Below are 21399 nucleotides of genomic sequence, written 5' to 3'. Positions count from 1 at the left end.
GGTTTAATGCACGTATTTTAAGAGGTAGGTTTATTTTGGGGTGGGAGGCATAGGGGCGTGTGCTTATAGTGCCAGCTTCTCGGGTAATGGAGGGGAAAGATTGCTTGAATCTGGGAGTTGACAGCCAGCCTGGGGAGCATAGCAAGGCTCTAGTGAAAGAAAGAGAGAAGAGAAAAAGAGAGAGAGAGCGAGAAATGAAAGGAAGGAAGGGAGGAAGGAGGGAAGGGAGCAAGGAAGGAAGGAGGGAAGGGAGGAGAGGGGAGGGAAGAGGAGGGAGGGAGGGAGGGAGGGAGGGAGAGAGGGAGGCTGGGGGTGTAGCTCAGTGATAAGAGCCTGTGCTTAGTATTCCAGAAGCCCTGGTCTCAATCCCTAGACCCCCAAAAAATGTTTAAAAAAAATTTTTTTTAAGTAGTCTCATACGGTGTTCTACTTTTTCCAAACATAAAATTGATAGGAAATATTCCAAGAAACATTTTCCCTTGACCTACTTCATTTGCTAACTAATAACATAACTGACAAGGTGACTTTTAGAAGGGATTTCCCTTTTCTTTATTGTCCTGTAAGAGCTGTTGTTTTCTACAGAGGAATGTCCACAAACTGCCCCTGCCTTCCCCTAGGGGACACTGACTTCTCCTCCCACTTCTCTGAGGAATCTCAGCCTCCTGGTGGGAGGAGAGGAGGGTTTTATAAAAAAAAAAAAAACGCTTCTTCTGGTCCTGGACATCAGACCTTCTGTCCTTGCCTTTGGACCAGGGTTGGAGGGGTAAGTGTGGGTGAGGGGTAACTGGAGCTCTGTGTGTGCGAGTATCTGTGTGTGAGTGTGTGGCTGTGTGGCTGTCTATGTCCTCCTCTTCTAGGGAGCTGGGGAGAAAGGATGTCAGGCACGTTGGTCGCATCTCACTCTGGAGGGAGAAGAATCCTTGCGTGAGAATTTCTGGCTCCAAGTGTGCTCAGGAACACAGTGTGACCGGTCCAGAGGGAGGGCCTTCTGTGTTTAAATTATGGAAACCCAAGAAAGCCGTAGGCGAGTGAACAGGAAGCGGATTCCTTTACACGTTGTATACACCACCCTAAAAATTCATGGTTAGGTTTCATTGTTCTAGGGACAAAAATACACTGCCGGACTCTTACATCTAGCTGCTCACATGTGCGCTCTCTCTCTACCCTTTTAGCCATCAGCTTGGAATTATTATGTTTGTGGTTTGAATTTTATTTTTTTTCTGAATATAAAAATAATAGTATGCTGATTGTAAAAAAAAACTGTTAAACAATTCGTGAAAAGCTAACATGAAGATAGCCACTTTGACCCTTTTCTTCTTGCACGGGTAATGTTTGTGACGTTCTTTTTTTGTCATTTTTCAGTATAACATACTTTTCTGGCTTAGTAATCTTTTTTGTGCTGTTGGTACAGGCTGCAAAGCCTTGTGTTACATCACAAGGCTGTGATTTGTTTAGTTGTGTCTCCTTGTTACATATTCTTTCATGACAGTTTTCCATATAGGAAATGGAGCATACAAGAATGGCATAGCTTCCATTTTTAGCTCAGATAAATTTTAAAATGTACATTTATTGGGTCAACCGGTACAATTTTACATTTTTTGACAATTTTTTTGTTCCGTACTGGGGTTTGAACTCAGAGCTTTGCTCTTGCTAGGCAGGTGCTCTACCACCTGAGCCACCCCTCCACTCTGGATGAAAATCTTTATATCAGATTATATCACTGTTAATATAAGAAGGCCAAATTCCCCATAGTCTCCTAAACATGGGACCCTGTCTCTGATCTTTAGCAAATTACCAGACTATGGGGGAGGGGTCATTTGAGTGGATGAAGAGGTTTTTTTTTGGGTAGGGTTTAATTTGCATGTTGTTAGTAGCTGAGATGTGATTTTTTTTTTTTTTTGAGATAAGGTCTCTTCTATGTTGTCCAGTCTGGTCTCAAACTTTCCATCCTCTGGAGTGCTGAGATTATAGGTGTGCGCCACCATTCCCTGCACGAGATGTGATTTTTAAAATATATTTATTAATCGCGTGCTTGTCTTTGCTTTTGTGAATTACCTACTCAGGTTCTTTGCTCATATTACATTGTGAAATTATGGTTTCTAATTTTAAAGCTTTAAATTTTTATTTGGTGAAAAGCTTTCTGTACTTCAGCCTAAAATACAACTTCAGATAAATGTTCATCTCCTTATTTTTCTACTTCCTTTTATGATTTGACTTTATATTCATTCCTTAATCTATTGGAATTATTTTGATCAATAAGTGACCCACATTACTTCTTTATAAACAAGCTGAGCCTTTTTCTTTCTACTACTTGCTCATGACCCATCAAATGACATCCTGCGTTTGGAGATCAACTCCATGGGGGCATTTACCTAGCATCACAAGCAAAATCATCAACAACAAACCCATCCTAACCTTGGGGCTCTAGGGATCCAGACCCCTAGATGGTCGTGTGTGTAGACAGAGCAGATGAGTGGAAGGATATGAACCAGTAGGAAAGGAAATTTCAACGTTATTGGTACCACTTTGTCTGTTACAGTTTTTGTTTTAAAGCTCAGTACAAAAAATGGCAATTGCTTTTATTGGCAAAGTCTAGATATCTGGGCCCAGGAGTAATTTCTGTGTTTCTCTGTTAAAAAAAATTATGGGAATTGTGTATTCCCTAGAATTTTAAGAGAATCATCAAGCGCAGCATCTTCTAAAGAAACAAAACTTCAACAACTTTATAATTCCCTCCTTAATGGTTTTCCTTAAAATAGTCTTACTTCTTTTGAGTATTTTCCTAAATATTTTTTTCCGGCACATCATCTATTTTATCAAATTTTAAGTTGACTGGCATAAGGCTTAGCAGGGTAGTCCCCCCATAATTGTGATGATACCATTTGGATTCCTATTTGTGAAGTGCAACTTTTTTCCTTTTTCCCTGATCAGATTAGTGAAAGTGTCTCTGTTGTCATTTTTTAATTATGAAATTTCCAAGTAGTCAGAAATATTTTCAGTATAATAAGTATTATTTTTATTGTTTTGCTCTCTTAATTATTTTTGCTTTTATTAATATGGCAAGTTCAATTTCTTTTTAGAATATTTAGAGTCTCTTTGTCATGGTGTTTCCTTTTTTTTTTTTGGTGGGACTGGAGTTTGAACTCAGGGCTTCGTACTTGCAAAGCAGACACTCTCCCACTTGAGCCACACCTCCAGTCCATTTTGCTCTGGTTATTTTGGAGATGGGGTCTTCAGAACTATTTGTGCAGGACTGGCCACGATCCTCCCCATTTCAGCCTCCTACCTAGTATTACAGGTGTGAGCCATGGGTGCCCAGTCTGCTTAATAAGATTGCTGTGTCTCTAATTTTAGTAATTTTTTTTTTTTGCTTACTTGATCTATCAAGGATGGAAAGTAGCATATTAAGAAACTTCTAGGACCATTGTCTTTCGCCAACTTCTTTTTGTACTTCCTTCTAGTAATTTCTGCTTAGGTGATTATTTCTGACGGTAGTAATGGTGCATAGGAACTCCTGCTGGAGTTTTACACCCTCACACTCTCTTATAGACAGCAGAAAGTTGAAAGCATTTTGCTCCCTCTGAAGGTCTATGAGGGAGTTTTATCTATTGAGCTATATTGCCATGATTTTTTGGACTTCTTTTACCTTTTCTGACTTCTTTGTCCCTTTGCTGTGTTCTGTTTTCTATCTTTTCCTACTGAGACTTTTTAAATACTGATAAAATATACATAACCTAAAATTTGCCATATTAACTGCTTTTAGTGAACAGTTCTGTAGCATTAAGTACATTCATACTATTGTGAAACCATCATCACTGTCCATCTCCAAAAAATTTTTCGTCTTCCAAAAACTAAAAGCCTGGGCCAGGTACCAGTGGTTCACTCCTGTAATCCTAGCTACTCAGGAGGCAGAGATCAAAGGCTCACGGTTCGAACCCAGTCTGGGCAAAGAGTTCTTGAGACCCCATCTTAAAAAGAACCATCACAAAAAAAGGACTGGTGGAGTAGCTCACATGGTAGAGCACCTGCTTAGCAAGATGAGGCACTGAGTTCACACCCCAGAACTGCCAAAAAAAAAAAAAAATACAAAAACTGCAAGCCTGTACTTATTAAACACTGAATCCCTATTCTCCCTCCCCTACAACCATTGGGAGCCACCACCCTAAGTTCTTACTCTGATGTGACTACTCTAAACACCTTATACAAGTGAAATCCTACAGGATTGGCCTTTTGTGACTGGCTTATTTCACTTAGTGTAATATCATCAAGGCTTATCCAGGTTGTAGCATTTGGTCAGTTTCTTTTTCAGACTGCATAACATCCATTGTATAACTTTCACTTTCTGTTTACTCATTCATCTGTTGATGGAAATGGCTTTTTCCTTCTTTGGCTATTGTGAATAAAGCTGCCATAAATAGGGATATAAAATATCTATTTGAGCTGTGTTTTGATTTCTTTGGGGTGTATGTATACTTGAAGTGGAATTGCTGTATTATGTGGTATTTATGTTTGATGTTTTGGAAAAATTGCTATATAAATTTCCACAGTGGTAGTACCATATTCCCACAGAAATGCACAAATGTTCAACCCAGCTGTTATTTTCTAATTTTTTTTTGCTACTGGAGTTTGATCTCAGGGCTTCAGGCTTGTTAGGCAGGTGCTCTACCACCTGAGCTGCTCCACCAGCCCTTTTTTTGTGTTGAGAATTTTCAAGATAGGGTCCTGAGAACTATTTGCCTGAGGCTTGCTTTGAACAGTGATCCCTCTGATCTCTGCCTGCCTGTTAGTTAGAATTACAGGTGTGAGCCACCTGCGCCTGACCATATTTTCTAGTTTTTAAATGATAGCCATCCTAATGATATAAGTCATATCTTATTGTGATTCTGATTTCCATTTTGCTAATGATAGATGAATGACATGGCTTCTTGGTGACTTGTAACAAGCTTTCTTTGGAGAAATGCCAATTTAGGTCCTTAGCTTATTTTTAAATTAGGTTTTATTTTTACTATTGAGTTGTAACTTTCTTTATATAATACGTATATTGATCCCCTATCAGATGTGTCATTTGCACCTGTTTTCTCCCGCTCTCTAGGTTGCCATTTCACTTTCTTGACAGTGCCCTTTGTTGCACAAGATTTTAGTTTTGCTGTAGTCCAATTTACCTTTTTTTTTTTTTTTGCCTGTGCTTTTGCTGTCATATCCTAGAAATCATTGCCAAATCCAATACCACAGGGCATTTCCCCTGTTTTCTGCTTTGAATTTTATGGTTTCATGCTTGTGTGTAGGTCATCCATCCATTCAGAGTTAATTTTTATACATGGTATGAGGCAGGAATCCAACTGCACTGTTTTGCATGTAGATATTCAGTTTTTCCCATCATGCATTTGAGCAGAATTTTCAGGATGGGTATGTAGTTGTATGCTTCAGAATTCACATATATTTGAGAGTATTTTGCCAACCTCACAAGGTGTGAAACCATTTCCCTCCCACATTTTATCAATGTGCAGTTTTTGGTTTTTGGCAGTACTGGAGCTTGAACTCAGGGCTCCTCCATCCTTGCTAAGCAGGCACTCTACCATTTGAGCCACTCCACCAGCTCTCTTGTATAGGGTATTTTCAATATAAGTTCTCTCAAAGTATTTGCCAGGGCTGGCTTCAAACCTTGATCCTCCTGGGTAGCTAGGATTACAGGCGTGAGCCACCCTCGCCCGGCATCAATGTGCTTGACTGTAATCCTTCACATTACCATAGAGCAGTCTGAGGGAGGCCAGACAGATTTTTGGTTCTTGTTATTTATTTTCCTCTGTTCTGCAAGACTGTAGAATTCTTAGCTTGACAGAAAATGTGTCTGATTCTTGTTGGGTCCCCTCACCTGGATGTCTAGAATTTTACTCCCCGAATTTTAACCTGGATAAATGGTTAAGAAGAGTTCACCCGACTAATTCAGTGTTGCAGGACTTGAAGGGCTGTGTCAACAGGAGAACTTTGTCTCCTCCTTCAGGTACAGAGAAGATTCTGAACCAGATTCTGAATTTACTTTTCTGTTTGGCCTGGCTGCCATCCTGGGGCTGATGTGGCAAAGTCAAGTTCTTACTAGTTCATTGTCCCCATCTCTAGAAGGGTCATTATCTGGCTGGGCTTTCCCTCTTCTAGGCATTGCCAGTGTAGCAGCTTCTGAGACGGGACCCACAACCACGAAGCATGGGCTGAGAGAGGCCCTCTCCTCTAGTTGCTTCCTACTGTCTTTCCAAATTAGGGGTTATGAATAGGTTTGGGCAGGACTTGCACTTACCTCCTGTGCCACACGACCTTGCTTTACTTCTCCTACAGGGAACTGGCTCTCAGCCTCCCAGTTTGTACCCATCTGTAGTTTTTGACATTTTTCACGCATCCTCCTTTAGTTCCAATGTAAATAAGACATTTTTTATTGGTCATTTTAGGTGACTTGGGATGGAAGTAGAGAAGAGATTTTGATGTCTGGATTTATTTCACTATTTATGTCTGCTGTCCTTCCATGGTCTCCTGCCTTACTATGTCTATTCTTTTTATTTTTTAATTCATTTATTCACATGTGCATACATTGTTTGGGTAATTTCTTTCTCCTGGCCCCCTCCCCCATCCTCTACCCCCTTCCCCCCTCAGTTCCAGGCAGGTCCTGCTCCGCCTTTATCACTAGTTTTGTTGAATATATCTATTCTTTTAACACTTTTTTCCTGCCATAAGAGGGACATGTTTCTAGATGCAAATATTATCATTTTACTCCTCAGCTTAAAAACTCTCGGTGGTTTCTCTTAGCCACAGTACAAAGCTCAGATGAGTCCGCATGTGACACTCAGTCAATGTCTGCACCCCAGTGCTCAACTCTAGCGTCTCAAGTCACTCCCCATTCCACAGAACCCAGCAACAACAAACGCCTTCCAGCTTCTCTAACACCTCGTGTTGTAGACATTTTTTTTTCTGTTCAAGATAGTTATTCAAGTCCACTCTGTGCTAGGCATTGTGCTGGCCTCTAGGAAGCAAAATTCTTTCTGATAAGTTCTGTCTTCGAGGATCTTATCATCATAGACTGGCTGATGAGACAGACAAGTGTGTCAGCAGTTACACTTCAGCTTTGGTAACTTCTATGCGGTAGGTTAGGAGGAAACACAGGGAAACTTCAGACCTCCCTTGGAATTGTTATGGAGACAGGAGTCACATATCATAAAATTCACTCTTTTCAAGTGTACCATCCAGTAGGTTTCAGCACAGTCACAAGTTTGAACAGCCATTGCCACTGTCTTAGATCAGAATGCTTTTTCCCAACCACCAAAAAAAATCCCTTTGTATCCATCAGAGGCAACTCTTCTGTTCCCACCTGCCCCACGCCCCATTTACTAAACTATTTCCTATTTCCTGTGTCTACAAATGTACTTATTATTCGCATTTCTTATAAATAATATTGATGCTGGATCGTTGATCCCAGGTTTGTGTCCTGGCGTTGATCCCAGGTTTGTGTCCTGGCGTAGTCAATGATTGAAGACACCAAACAAGCAGTTAAGAGTAAAGCGAGCATAAAGTTTATGGAAAGGACAGCAAAGCTCCCTGACGGGTGGGACTTAGTGAAGGAGCTAAGCCAAAGAAAGGCTGAAGTCCAGGAGATGACACAGGGCACTAACTGGCTTAGGTCCAACTAGTCTACCTTGAAACTACATTGGTGATTGGTTGACACCTAGTCAACTTCTCAGTAAATCTGACCACCTGTCTGTCCCTCTCCTTATTGAACTGGACATTCCAGGAGGGTCTGGTCAGCTCGTCCTGGCCTTGGGGTCCACTACCACATTGTGCAGCTGCATCTTGTTATTTTGGTAAAGGGCTTGTTATTTCTCTCAGAAGCCTGTTGTTTCCCATACCTCTTTAAATGTCTGCTTTTAAAGTGCCTCTCTCATCCAAAATGGAGTCACCTCTGTCATTGCTCCCATACAATATCATACAGTATGTGACTTTTTAGGTCTGGCTTTTTTCACTTAGCATAGTGTTTTCAAGGTTTGCGCATGTTGTAGCACGTCCTAGCACTTCATTTCCTTTTATTGCCAAATGATTTTCCATTTTTTGGATATCCCATGTTTTATTTATTTGTTCAACAGTTAAGGGGTAGTTGGGCTATTTCCACTTTGGGGCTATTATGAATAATACTGCTATAAACATTTATGTTCAAACTTTTGTGTGAACATATGCTCTGTAACCTGAATGCTTGTATACCCCCAAATTCATGTGCTGAAATCTTAACCACCGAGATGATGGTGTTAGCAGCTAAGGCATCAGGAGGTGATTAAGTCAAGAGGGCAGAGCCTTCATGAGTAGGGTTAATATCCTTATAAAAAAAGGTCCAACAGCCGGGTATGGTGGTACATGCCTGTAATCCCAGTACTCCAGAGTTAGGAGGATTCAGACCAGCCTAGACCACATAGGAAGTTCAAGACCAACCTAAGCTACAATAGCGAAATCCTTTCTCAGAAATGAAAGAAGAAAGAAAGAATCCAACAGAGTGCCTTTTCCTCTTTTGCCATGTGAGGACACAACAGTTTTGTTTTTATGAAGCCTGATTTGTCTGTTTGGAGGGTGGTGGTACATGCCTGTAATCTCAGCCCTCAGGAAGTTGAAGTTGGAGGATTATGAGTTCAAGGACAGCCTGGGCTACAAAGCAAGTTTGAGGCCAGTGTAGGCTATATAGCTAGAGCCTGCCAAAAATACAATAACAACATAAAATATTCTGTCTATTGATAATCTCTATTTGGTGCAACATTGTTCTCATATATTTTTTTTTAGTTATTTAGACCAGATTTCCTTAAGTAATTCAAAGTCTTGGCCTAATGAACCCAAATGTCTGGATTCCTTCAGAAAGAATTTATTCCTGTGTATGGCTCATCATTTCTTGTTTATTTCATATGTTATATTTTTTATTAAAAAATAGATATTTTAAATGAAACAGCATAGCAACTCTGGAAATCACATACCTCTCTCCCAACTGCTTCATATTATTACTATTTGTTGTTATTATTGGGTTTTTTGTGAGTTTAATGACATTTCTGAACTAATTCTGTGAAATTGTTGCGTTTAACCACTGAAGTCTTTGTTTGTTAGTTTAATTATTGATCAGCTCACAGTTGCAGAAATTTTCGTAACCACCAGCATCCACTAAGTTTCTTAGCCTTTTCTGGGGGGGTCTGTTGTGTTGCAACATGCCTTTAACAAAGAGGGAGGAAGTTGATGATTCTGCCTCAATGTTCACTGCTGCTGTGAAATTCCCCCAAGTCTGCAGAAGTAAGAGCTTAGGGTCTTTTGTGAGTGTGTGTACAGCCCTGGGTGTGTGCAGAACCATACATACAGGTATGGTCTTCTGTATTTCCAGAAATAGAAGAAGTCTTTCAACATCCCTAGGACATCTCATTCCCTATCTATTCCTTTGAAGCTCTTTGATTAATGTATTATTTGTCCTGTTGTTCATTTGTCCAGGCAGCCAGGAAACTGAGCAACTGATTGTATTTGTTTGGAAAAATTCCCTCGGGGGCAAGGTTGTTTGCATTGGGAAGGGAATGAGTCAGGGGACTTACCAACTGGTCTCCCAGGGTGGACCAGCCAGGTTAAATACAGGCAGTTCTCTGGGAATGATCCTTTCAGGGACCCAAGTCCTGTTTTGCTTCCTCTGGTGCTTGTAGGATGCTGGTTTTCACCATGAGTCATAATTTTCAAGGTTACTGCAGAGCTGGAGAGAACTATGAAACAAGACAAAAGACACCAAGTGCATTCTTCTTACCAAGAGTCAGCTGCTTTTCTTGAATAAATGTTCTCCAGATTGTGGAATAGCTTTAATTTTTTGGTTTCTGAGAAAAATAAGATTCTGCCAATTCTCACCAGTTTTCTCATTACTTTTATGAATTTTGGAATTTTTGAGAGGCTTTGCTGTTCTCATGACATCACTGCCTCCATACTTTCGAACCTACTCTCTCTTTCTGGATCTTCTTTTTCTCCTAAACTGTCTCATGAATTCTTCCACTTTTCATGATTCAATCTAAACACTCCTCCAGTGACGTTTTAGTTAATATTCCAGTAGTATTTAATTTATTTATGCTTATTATCACCCTGCATTGCACTTAAGTGTCCGTCATGCTCCTTATTAAAACGGACTCTTTCTGCCTCATGAGTTTGCAAGTCTTCAGTGTAGTGCCAAGTTTAATGTAAAGAAACGTGTCATCGTGTTCTACAACTTAACTTAAATGCACATAGCTACTCTGAGTAACTTGACTTAGCCACTTACCAACACAATAAAACCAAGTTATTTGATAGCCCTCCAAATGACAGATGTGTACATCAATTGCACATTCTTCTGTTTATCTTATCCAACATTCTTTCTGAGAGTACTTGGTACCCAACTCTAGGTTATAAATTGTATGAAGAATTACTATGAACCCAGCTTTGGGGTGAAGGCTATAATGATTTCTTAATAATTTCAGCCATGCCTTGGTGTATCTTTAACTGGGTCATCTCCATTAACCTGAAATGGTTATGAAAGATATTTTGATTGTGGAAGCTTCTAGAAGTGGTTAATCAAAAGGAGTTGTGTGAGATGGACTGGACACCTAAGTTAAAACACAAAGAGCTGCAGATGTGGTTGACTGATAGGCCATTTCTTTCATTTCCCTTTTGATAGGACCTTTGTATGACTAATTTGCTGTCCACTGTCACTCAGCATGTCCTTTTATCTTAGATCATTTTCTTCTCATTTAATGATCGAGGTAGATGCTGAGCTGGGAAGCTGAGGGTTTATGTAATCTTACTCTTGGATATTAAAGAGGAAACCGGAGTCTACACAGTCCTTGGTGCCAAAAGCCTGGAGCCCTTGGATCCATCCAGTGCTAATGACTGACTACTGACTGTATAACACAATAAGAATTCACCAAGAGACAAGAGACAAGACCAGTATTTGATATAAAGCCACATGAGTTGGGGGACAAAGCCTTCATTTTTAATTCTGAGTGATAGTGTGCTAGTTACTTATGATGAATAGGGGTTGTCATGGTGCTAGGGAAAAACGATGGGAGGTGACTGATAGGCAATGCACCGTAGAAGTAGGGGATTTAACTTACATAGCAATATTGAATAACTTTGGAGTAGGGCAGAATCTGATCTCCAAAACTCTTATTTTCCCATTGGTACCAGATCGTTGGTCTCAAGTTCTTGTTTTGGCAAAGTCTATGACTGAAGACCCCAGACCAGGAGTTAAGAGTAAAGGAAGCCCAAAGCTATTGAAAAGACAGCCAAACTCCCACATGGGAGGGGCTCAGGGGGCTAAGCTGTACTATAGTAGGAGTCTGGGAACCATGTGAGACATCACCTCGCTTAGGTCCAATTATCATCTTGAACCTACTTTTGTAATTGGTTCACACCCAGTCATCTTCCCACTGAACTGGCCACCTGTTTATCCCCATCCTTATGGAACAGAACATTCCAAGAAGGTCAGGTTAGCTTGTCCTGGCTTTGGGGCCAGCCACCCACATCTTCCTGCTGCTGTCTGTTATCTTGGTAAGAGGCCTGTTATTTCTCTAAGGAGCCTGTTGTTTCTCATGCTCCTTCAGGTGTCTAAAGTGTCTCCCTCATCCAAAATGGAGTCACCTCTGTCATTCGTTCCCCTCACAACGTGACCCCAAGAAGGCTTAGGTACTGAGGGCAAAGAATTAGTAGTAAGAAAAATTATAGTGTTTTATGATCAGTTTAGGAACTAAAGCAAAACAGAAAACAGCTATTTCCATTGGTACTTTGAGCCACCAGTTATTTTTATGAAATGTTTAATAATAAAGACTAACAGGGGTTTAGCTATCAAACATCATTCATTTCTGTGCTAGTCTTTCCCATCCTTGCTGTCGTCTGGAAGGGCAGAGCTTGAGTGCTTTTCTGGAGGGTGCACCTGCTCAAAAGTCAAATTTTACTTTCTCAGCATTGATTGTAGGTTACAACCCCCCGGAAACCCATAGTGAAAAGCCACATTTTCCTTGGTATTTAATTTCCTAATCATGTTTTGAGAGCAAACATTGTGGTTTCCGAGTGGCGATACCAAGTAAGGTGTGAGTGTTCTTTTTGGTGATGATGCTTCCCGTGTGCACTTTGAGAGATTTTATCTTTCTCAGGAACGACATGGTATGATTCCCGTTGTAGCCTTTGTGCACTTTCTTCGTTTCCCCGAAGTTCTGGGGGGAAGCTTGGAAGAAATCTTTTGCCTCAGTAGATTCTTAATTTGGATGTTGTATTAGGCCATTTCCATTATTGTAACAAAAGACCTGAAGCTGGATACTTTGTAAAGAAAGCAACTTTATTTAGCTCCTAGTTCTGGAGGGATATGGCACTCATCCTCAGTGAGGACCTCATGGCAGATGTCACCATGGCATGTGAAAGGGAGCAATCACATGGCGAGACAGGACACAAAAGAATGGGGAGGAGCCAAGCTTGATCTTTTAGAACAACCCCGTTGTGAGAACTAAGTGAGGATGCTTTGAGAACTATGTCAATTCCTGCTGAGGACTGTGCTCCCAGTGACCTAACCACCTCCCAGTAGGCCCCACCTCTTAAAGGTTCCACACACCTCTCCACATCACCACAACAGAGACCAAACTCCCAACACATGGATCCTGGGAGAACATATTCGCCCCACATCTAAACATTTTAGACTTTTAGAAGATGCCTAAATCAGGACCTCCATTTTCTCAGGAGACTTACTAAGCCTCCGCAAGAACAGTAATAAAAAGAGAGCCTGGAAGTGGGGTGATGGTGGCTACTGTCAGCTTCCTATGAGAATAGGATTAAAATTTCTGAGTATGGAGGGAAGATAAAGTTGTCCTCAACTTCTGATGGAGGTGGGAAAAGAAACATGTCCCAGGAAAGTAGGACAGTGTCTGAAAGGTTGTTGTGCCTGCCTGGGGCAATTGGTTGGTTGGTGGCAGGAAATGCAGCAGAGGGTTAAGTCATTAAGATTTTTCTCTGCCCTGCTCTGGGAACTCCAACTGAGCTCTTCCACAGAGCAGTACTAGTCTGCTTGGGCTGCCATAAAACACTACAGGCTGGTGGGTTAAACAACCAAAGTTAATTTTCTCACTGTTCTTCTGGAGGCCAAGGTCAAGGTGCTGTTAGAGTTAGTTTCTCCTGAAACCTCTTTTGTTGACTTTTAGATGTGTGACTTCTTGCTGCATGCTCCTGTGGCCTTTCCTCTGTGCACATACCTATCTGATGTATCTCTTCCTCTTTTCCTTCTTCTCCTACTTCTTCTTCTTTGGTATTTTGAGACAGGGTCTTGCTATGCAGACCAGGCTGGCCTTGAACTCTTCATCCTCTTGCCTCAGCCTCCCAAGTGATGGGATTACAGGCATGAGTCACCACACTTGGCTCTTTCTCTTCTTATAGGAAAACAGTGCTACTGGATTGTGGCTCTCAACCTTAAGACCCTATTTAACCTTAATTACCTCTTTAAAGGCCCTATCACCAAATACAATCACTTTCCAAGGTACTAGGAGATAAGACTTGAACATTTAAATTTAGGAAGACAAAAGCTAATTTATTACAAGAATAATAAACTCCACTCCACCATTGGAAGGAGGAGGCAGGGAGAGCACGTGTGCGCACACACACACACACAAACACTGTAATTTATTCAGGAATTAATGACTAAGTCTAGTCACAAGAGCAGACACGTACTCAAAAAAGCTGACCATGGGTGGGGGTTGTGTTAGATCTTTATCCCGGTGTAGCAGGAGAAGGTGATGGGTAGTGGGAGCATGGTAGAAGGAGAACAGATCACAGAAACTGCCGAAACCACAGGTTCTCAGATTAGCAGGGGCTCTGTGGAGCACTGAGAGCTGAGAAGCACAGCCCTAAACAACAGGGCACAAATCAAGAACGTGTGGACAGTGGATCCAGACAGAGAAATGAGCCTGTGGTTCCCAGAGTTGTTTTGAGACTTCTGTGTGCCCAGCGCTGGGCCAGGCACTGGAATTCATTGACATCTGCCTCTTCTTTTGGAGGGGGGCGACTTCCGTCTAACAGCTACACACATCATTTTAAACTGTGAGGCGTGCTCTGAAAGCAAAGGACCTGAGATAGGCCTGACTGACCCAGAGAATGAATTCTGATTCATCTCCAAGGCATTCCTGGGGGCTGACGGTAGGTGGAGGCCTTAAGAATAAGCAATGAAGACTTAGGCAGGCAAAGAATGAAAGGAGCGCTGTCCAGCAGAGGGCGCTGCGCCTGCTGCAGCCTTCAGTGAAATACAGGCTTGGAAGGAAAGAAATTGACAGGAAAGTTGTCTGGCTGTATAAATATATAAATGGCACATGCGTATGCAGAATGCTTATTGCAACACAGAAAAATATTTAAAAATTACCTGGGATTAAGCTTTCTTGAGGTAGCTACCATGAGAACATGTGCTGTTTTTCTGCATTAAGCATAATTTTTTTGTCATCTCCCAACTCCCTTTTCTTCCTCACGCTCTGTTCCTTACTCTTGAGCCACTTATACCTCATTTCTTCATAAATATTAACCATCTGTGTGAATCTTATACTCTTCCTGTTATATAATATGCAGTAGATTCATAAATAATTTTTATATATGCATATATAATCATAAATAATGAATTTTTATAAACATTTTTCTATAATTTGTAAACATATAAAATTATTTTTGGAGGGGGGCCGGGAGCCTATGGCTCATGCCTGTAATCCTAGCTGCTCTAGAGGCAGAGACAGGAGGCATGGTTCAAAGCCAGCCCAGGCAAATAGTTTGAAAGACCCTATCTTGAATCACAAAAATGGGCCAGTGGAGGGGCTCAAGGTGTAGGCCCTGAGTTCAAACTCCAGTACCACAAAAAAAAAACCTAAAATTAAATAAAAAGAAAGAAATGAGCTCATCAGGACTGGCGGAGGGGCTCAAGTGGTAGAGTACCTGCCTAGCAAGCATGGAGACCTGAGTTCAAACCTCAGTACTACCAAAAAAAAAAAAAAAGAAAGAAATATGAATGAGTTCATTTTACTTTATTTCAACAGCATTTGTAGCTTTTATAACTTTTATTTTCTGGTTATAAGTAGCATGTGCTCATTGTGGAAAATGTATACAAAGGGGAAAAAAGCCATAAATTGTTCGTTGGAACCATCCAAAGTGACAACAGTTGATACACTGTGTTCCCCTTCTCCTTCCTTCTCATATTCCTGGACTTTCCTGACTATCTGATTGCTAGAACGTATCATTCTGAAAGGACACAGCTCAAGGCACTAACAGAACATTTGCTTAGCCAGGGTCTCTCCCAATTCTTCACTCATAACATCAGACTTACTATCTCGACATGGTAGCTGTCTGATTTTAAAATTTTAAATAATCATCAGCATTTTAATAATTAGCAATATTTGAGATCTAATAAGTTCCAAACAGACAGTCTGATTACTTCACACAGTAACTATGTTTCCCAATAAAACAACAAAGAAAATAGCAACTGGATGGCATTTTTATTGTAAGTCAATAGCCTTAAGTAACTGTATTTCAAAATTATATTATGATAAAACTCACTTTTTTATTCTAGTGGAAAGTTCTTTGAATTTTCTTTTTGAGACAGATCTTCGGTACGTATCCCAGCCTGGCCTCTAAGCACCATGAATTTTTAGCACATGAAGATTTATGAAAGCATCCCCCAAATCAAGGCACAAAACAGTGCACCATCCAGAAACTCTCCCATGATGTCCTAGAGCCACTCTGCCCTTTCCTGGCAACCACTGATCTGTCCTCCGTCTTTTTTTTTTTTTTTGGCAGTACTGGAGTTTGAACTTAAGGCCTTGCACTTATTAGGCAAGCCCTTTACCACTTGAGCCATATTGCCAGCCCTTTCTATCTTTTTGAGTCTTTTTAAGAATGACAAATAAATGGAAACAAGTAGTATATAACCTTTTGAGACTGGGTTCTCTGGTTCAGTATAATGTCTTTGAGATTTATCCAAGCTATGTATATCAATAATTCATTCCTTTTTACTGGTGAGTGGTATTCCGTGTATGAATGTACTGATTTGTTTATTCGTCTGCCTTTTGAAGAACACTGAGATAGTGCCTAGTTTATAACTGTCACAGATAAAACTTCCATTAGCTGCACACGGTAGCTCACACCTGTAATCACAGGTACTTGGAGAAGGAAATTGAGAAGATTGTGGGTCAAGGCCAGCCCAGGAAAATGTTTGTGGGGTCTCATCTCATCAGTAAAAGCTGGGCGTGGTGATACATGCCTGTCATCACAGCTACAGGGCAAGGATAAGTAGATCATGGCCCAGGTCATCCTGGACATAAAAGCAAGAGCCTACTTAAAAAAAAAAAACTAGGAAAATGAGACTGGGGGAGTGGCTCAAGTAGTGGAATACCTGCCAATAGAGCCTGAGGCACTGAGTTCAAATCCCAGTGTGGCAGAAGAAGAAGAAGAAGAAGAAGAAGAAAACTTCCATGAACATTCATGTACAGGTTTTTGTGTAAATCAAGTTTTTATCTCCCTAGGGTGAATTCTTAGGAGTGGGCCTGTTAGAGATCATATGGTAAGTTTATATTTAATTTTATAACCATCCACCACCAGTGCTTAGACTATTTCACATTTCCACTGGAAATAGATGAGAGGCCCAGTTTTTCTGTGTGTTGACCAGATGTTGAAATTGTTCATATTATTTATTTTGGCCATTCAAGTAAGTACATAAGTAATGGAATCTTTTTTTTTCCATTTTTCTTTTATTATTCATATGTGCATACAAGGCTTGGTTCATTTCTCCCCCCTGCCCCCACCCCCTCCCTTACCACCCACTCCGCCCCCTCCCTCTCCTGTAATGGAATCTTATTGTGACTTTTTTTCTTGTTTTTTGGTGGTACAGGGGTTTGAACTGAGCTCAAATCTTATATAAAGATGAATTAAAATGGATCTTATGCCTTAATGAAACATATAAAACTCTAAAGGTTTTAGAAGAAAATATAGTGCAAATCTTTGTAATCCAGGGTTAGGCAGAGTTCTCAGAAATGACGTTAAACAGGCAGTCCATAGACATGGACTCTACCACTTGATCACTCGGCCAGCCCTGTTTCACGCTGTATATTTTTGAGATAGGTCTTGGGAACACTTTCCCCAGGCTGGCTTCGAACTGTGATCCTACTGATCTCTGCCTCCTGAGTAGCTAGGATTACAGGCGTGAGCCACCAGAGCCTGGCTCTGATCTTGTTTTTAATTTGCATTTTCCTAATGGCTAATAATGGTGACCATCTTTTCGTGTTTCTGCTTGTCATCCCTCTGTCTTCTTTGATGAAGTGTCTCTTCAAATCCCTTGCCCCTTTTTTGCACAGTGCTATTTCTTGTTATTGAGTTTGGGACTTCTTTTGTGTGTGTGTGTGTGTGTGTGTGTGTGTGTGTGTGTGTGGTACTGGGGCTTGAACTCAGGACCTACACCTTGAGCCACTCCACCAGCCCTTTTTTGTGATAGTTTTTTCAAGATAAGATATTCTGAACTATTTGCCCAGGCTGGCTTCGAGCTGTGATCCTCCTGATCTCTGCCTTCTGAGTAGCTAGGCTTTCGGGTGTGAGCCATGGGTACCCAGCTGGGGCTTCTTTTAATATTCTGGAGACAAATCCTTTGTTGGATATTTAGTTTTCAAATATGATCTCTTGGTCTCTTTCTTGTCTTTTTATTCTCATGTCAATGTCTTTGAAAGAACAAAAATATTTCGACAAAGTCCCAGTTAATATATTTTTTTCTTCTATGGACTGCCTATTTAATGTCATTTCTGAGAACTCTTTGCCTAACCCTGAATTACAAAGATTTGCACTATATTTTCTTCTAAAACCTTTAGAGTTTTATATGCTTCATTAAGGCATAGGATCCACTTTAATTCATCTTTATATAAGATTTGAGCTTTATAATATGAAAAAAGTACCTTTTCTTAAGTAAGTTATATTGGCACTTTGTCAAAAATCAAATGGCTGTATTTGTATAAATCTATTACTGGACTTTCTATTTTGTTCCATTTACCTCTGTCTGTCTCTTCACCCTGGGTCTCTTTTTACTAAACAATTGAACAAATGTGTCATGAACAACACAGCTGGGGAGGGGCTTCCCCTGCATAGTGCCCAAGGATGAGCAACAATTATTTCCTGCAGCTGTATGTTTTTGGCCACCTCCTAACTCAGATGTCTCAGGAACGGAGACAGTTAGTTAGCTTCATGGTCTAACACATTCCTAAAGCCAAATGTCTGCTTCCTGAAATACCTTCCTGACTCTCACTTGGTGACAAAAGTAGACAAACTTCACGTGGCAATGGGCAGAAAGAAGGGGTTGGCACCCTGACTTCAGGAAGCATTTGAGATATGAAAGCAGGAACGCCTTTTGCTGTTTGATTTGAAAATAGAGTACCATCCAAGCTGTAACAGCAGTTTCATTACATTGACAGCTGGTCTCTATTAAAAATAAGATTCTGGGATGTTGAATTATTCAGTCAGTTGAATGAGGAGGATTCAAAATACTATTCTAGTGCACAAAATACAGATGGATGGACACATGGACAGACAGAAACAGATCCAGACATCCTCCCTCCCCCAGGCTGAACTAAGGATCATTTATTACATATGACTTTTATAACTAAGCCAGATCAGCTATGCTGCCTAGAAAGCTAGGAAGATATAGGAAGGCTACTCTTCTTTCTGGATATGCTGGAACAGCCATTGTGCCTAGGAAACAGTGAACTTTTATTGAAGTGGTTACATACAGCCTTGACTTTACAAACACAGGTGAATTTTTGGCACCCACTGTGGCCTGTTCTAATTGTTGTGCAGATTGTCAGCATTCCTGACAACTTTGGGCTGTGAATAGTGGCTTCCTTCAGGTGCAAGCACATTTTATCCTGTGGTTTTGCTCTTTCTGAGTCTAAGTTAGCTTTTCCAGGGGACGGTCCCCTATTTCCTTTCTGTTTGTTAATCGTGTCCTGAAATGAACCAATGAGAGCTTAGTGTTACTCTCTTCTTGTTTTTCTTCTTCTTTTTTTTTCTTTTCTCACTTTCTTATGCCTCTAGGTAGGATGGGTTTAGACTGGGCCACTCTTACTTATTCATATGCTCATGCAGGCATTCATTTACTCATTCTTTTATTGAGCACCTGCTGTAGGTCAAATACTTCTTCCAAGAAGACAAATCGTTTCCTTCAAGAAGCTTACAGCACTCAGGTACCACTGGCTCACATCCGTAATCCTAGCTACTCAGAAGGCAGAGATCAGGAGGATCCTGGTTTGAAGCCAGCCCAGGTAGGGCCTATGATCTTGAAACCACCCTGACACTACCTCTTTCCATTGTTCTACCCTTTCTGATTTATTTTTTGAACTGCCTGACCCTTGTAAGCAGTTGAGTTTGGGTCCCTTACCTCTGACCCTAGACAAAAGATGAATTTCAAAGTATCTCAGTTGCTATTTGTTGTTGTTTTTCTTTCTTTTCTTTCTTTTTTTGGTGGTACTTGTGTTTGAACTCAGGGCCTCATGCTTACTAGGCAGACACTCTACTGCTTGAGCCACTCTACCAGTCCATCAGACACCCTTTCTGATGGAACTATAACAAACGACCCATTGCAAGATTTTATCCACAGAAGAAGAATCAATTACATACATTATAAGAAGAGCCTTTTCTTCAGTAAATTAAGCATTATGAAGACAAGTATTTGCTGAAGTTATATCATGAACCACATTCTACACTAAGTTCTTTTATATCAAGCCTTTCTATAAAAGAACATGATAATTTAAGGGGTCACAGGTGCATGTGTGTAATTCAATTTTTAATTTAGGAAATGACTTTATGCATCTTAAAATATTTTATTTATTCTAGATGGATGGACTCAGAGCTAGATATTCTCTTTTCCTCCAGTCTAAACTGGGATCATTTATTGTACACCATTTTCATATCTGATAGCATTAGTGAGGGTCAGTTGTGTGTTAGATACTGAGTGTCACTGGAAACACTGAATAAATATGGCTCCTGCCTCAGGTTGTTCTCTATTGTGGGGTCACTATTATTGGATTTGAGTCATTCCTGGAGTCAAGGAAATCTGGACTATGTCAGAATTTGTAACCCTGGCTCCCTTGAACAAATTTGTATATTTAAAGTTGACTTGAATGAAGCCAATCTTTCTCCTTTTTGACATAAAATCTCTTCCCTTAAATAAATCAATAAGAACAGGTCTTCTGGTGAACTCGGGCTAGTGTGATCTTCCTAGGACTCATGTTGAGGGTTGGGTTCATAGAAGATTCTGAATATCTTCTTAAGTTAGTTTTTAATAATAACTTCTCAGTCCTGACAATTGAAATTGAGCCAAAGCTGGTTTACATTTTTATGCTTGCTTTTTTGTTTTGTTTTGGCAGTACTGGGGTTTGAACTCAGGGCCTACACTTGAACCACTCCATCAGCCCTGTTTTTGTGTTGGATTTTTTTGAGATAGGGTCTCAAGAACTATTTGCCTGGGTTGGTTTCGAACTGCTATCCTCCTGATCTCTGCCTCTGAGTAGCTAGGATTACAGGTGTGAACCACTGGTGTTTGGCTTATTTTTGATAAGAAATGAGGATATAACTTTGAGGTCCTTCAGTGGCCTAGTTCAGTGCCTTTGACACACTGTTACTCAATTGATTTTTGCTGATTCATTATCCAATTAGTCAGAGATCTGTATCTATCAAGAGTTTGTTGTCACCAGCCTGTCTGCTAGGAGCTGACAGTTCAGCCTACGTTGGTGGGACTGCCTGTGTCGTGGAACCTTTGCCTGTAAGAACTGGATCATACAGTAAGAAACCAAGCTGTGTACATACATTTGTTTCCGGGACGTGCATCCTGGTGAAACCAGGCTGTAAGCAGTTGCCTGAGTATATGCAGCTTTTTGCTTCTCCCAGCATCCTTAGTGGCTCAGCTCTTTGTTTTCCCTGCTAACATCTGGCAAGCATCTTTGGATCTTAGGACAAGAGAAGATTCCAGATATAATATTTTGATCAACTGCAGTACAGGAGCAACCAAGATAGGGTACCACAGGTACAAACATGGTGAAAGTTTGTGCTTAGGATGCCAAGAACCTGGGCTAACCTTAGTTTGTTAGGAAAGTCACCACCAGAGGAAAAGGATTCCCAAGGTCGTGCTTTCAGAGAAAGCAGAAGTGAGGTCACAAATAAGAGTGGGGACTTTGGTAGAGTTGAAAATGAGGGGGAGAGAGAATCCTATAAGGCAGGCTCAGTGTGAGTTCATGTTCCTTCTGTGAACAATTGATATGATATTTTGGCATGAGGACCAATGCTAAGAGAAGACAGGGGAATAGGATTCTGGGATATTTGGAAACATTTAATAGGAGAAGTAGG

At 40.7% G+C, this 21399-nt stretch overlaps 1 protein-coding gene across 2 annotated transcripts in view; it reads left to right on the top strand.

Annotated features, from left to right (window-relative positions):
• Nucleotides 1–641: 641 nt before the first annotated feature.
• Nucleotides 642–21399, top strand: part of Mab21l3 (mab-21 like 3) — a 49834-nt gene continuing 29076 nt past the window's right edge. The window contains exon 1 of one of the 2 annotated variants that reach the window (XM_074050682.1): nt 642–763. The gene's annotated coding sequence lies outside the window, so the exon portion shown is untranslated. Of the gene's footprint in view, nt 764–19149; nt 19320–21399 lie in introns of those variants that run through there. The other variant, XM_074050685.1, reaches the window with a different exon arrangement.

The sequence above is a fragment of the Castor canadensis genome, chromosome 12 (assembly GCF_047511655.1).
Source record: "Castor canadensis chromosome 12, mCasCan1.hap1v2, whole genome shotgun sequence".
Classification (NCBI taxonomy): Eukaryota; Metazoa; Chordata; class Mammalia; order Rodentia; family Castoridae; genus Castor; species Castor canadensis.
Note: the sequence above shows the minus strand (reverse complement) of the source record. Positions and strands in the feature narration are given on the sequence as shown.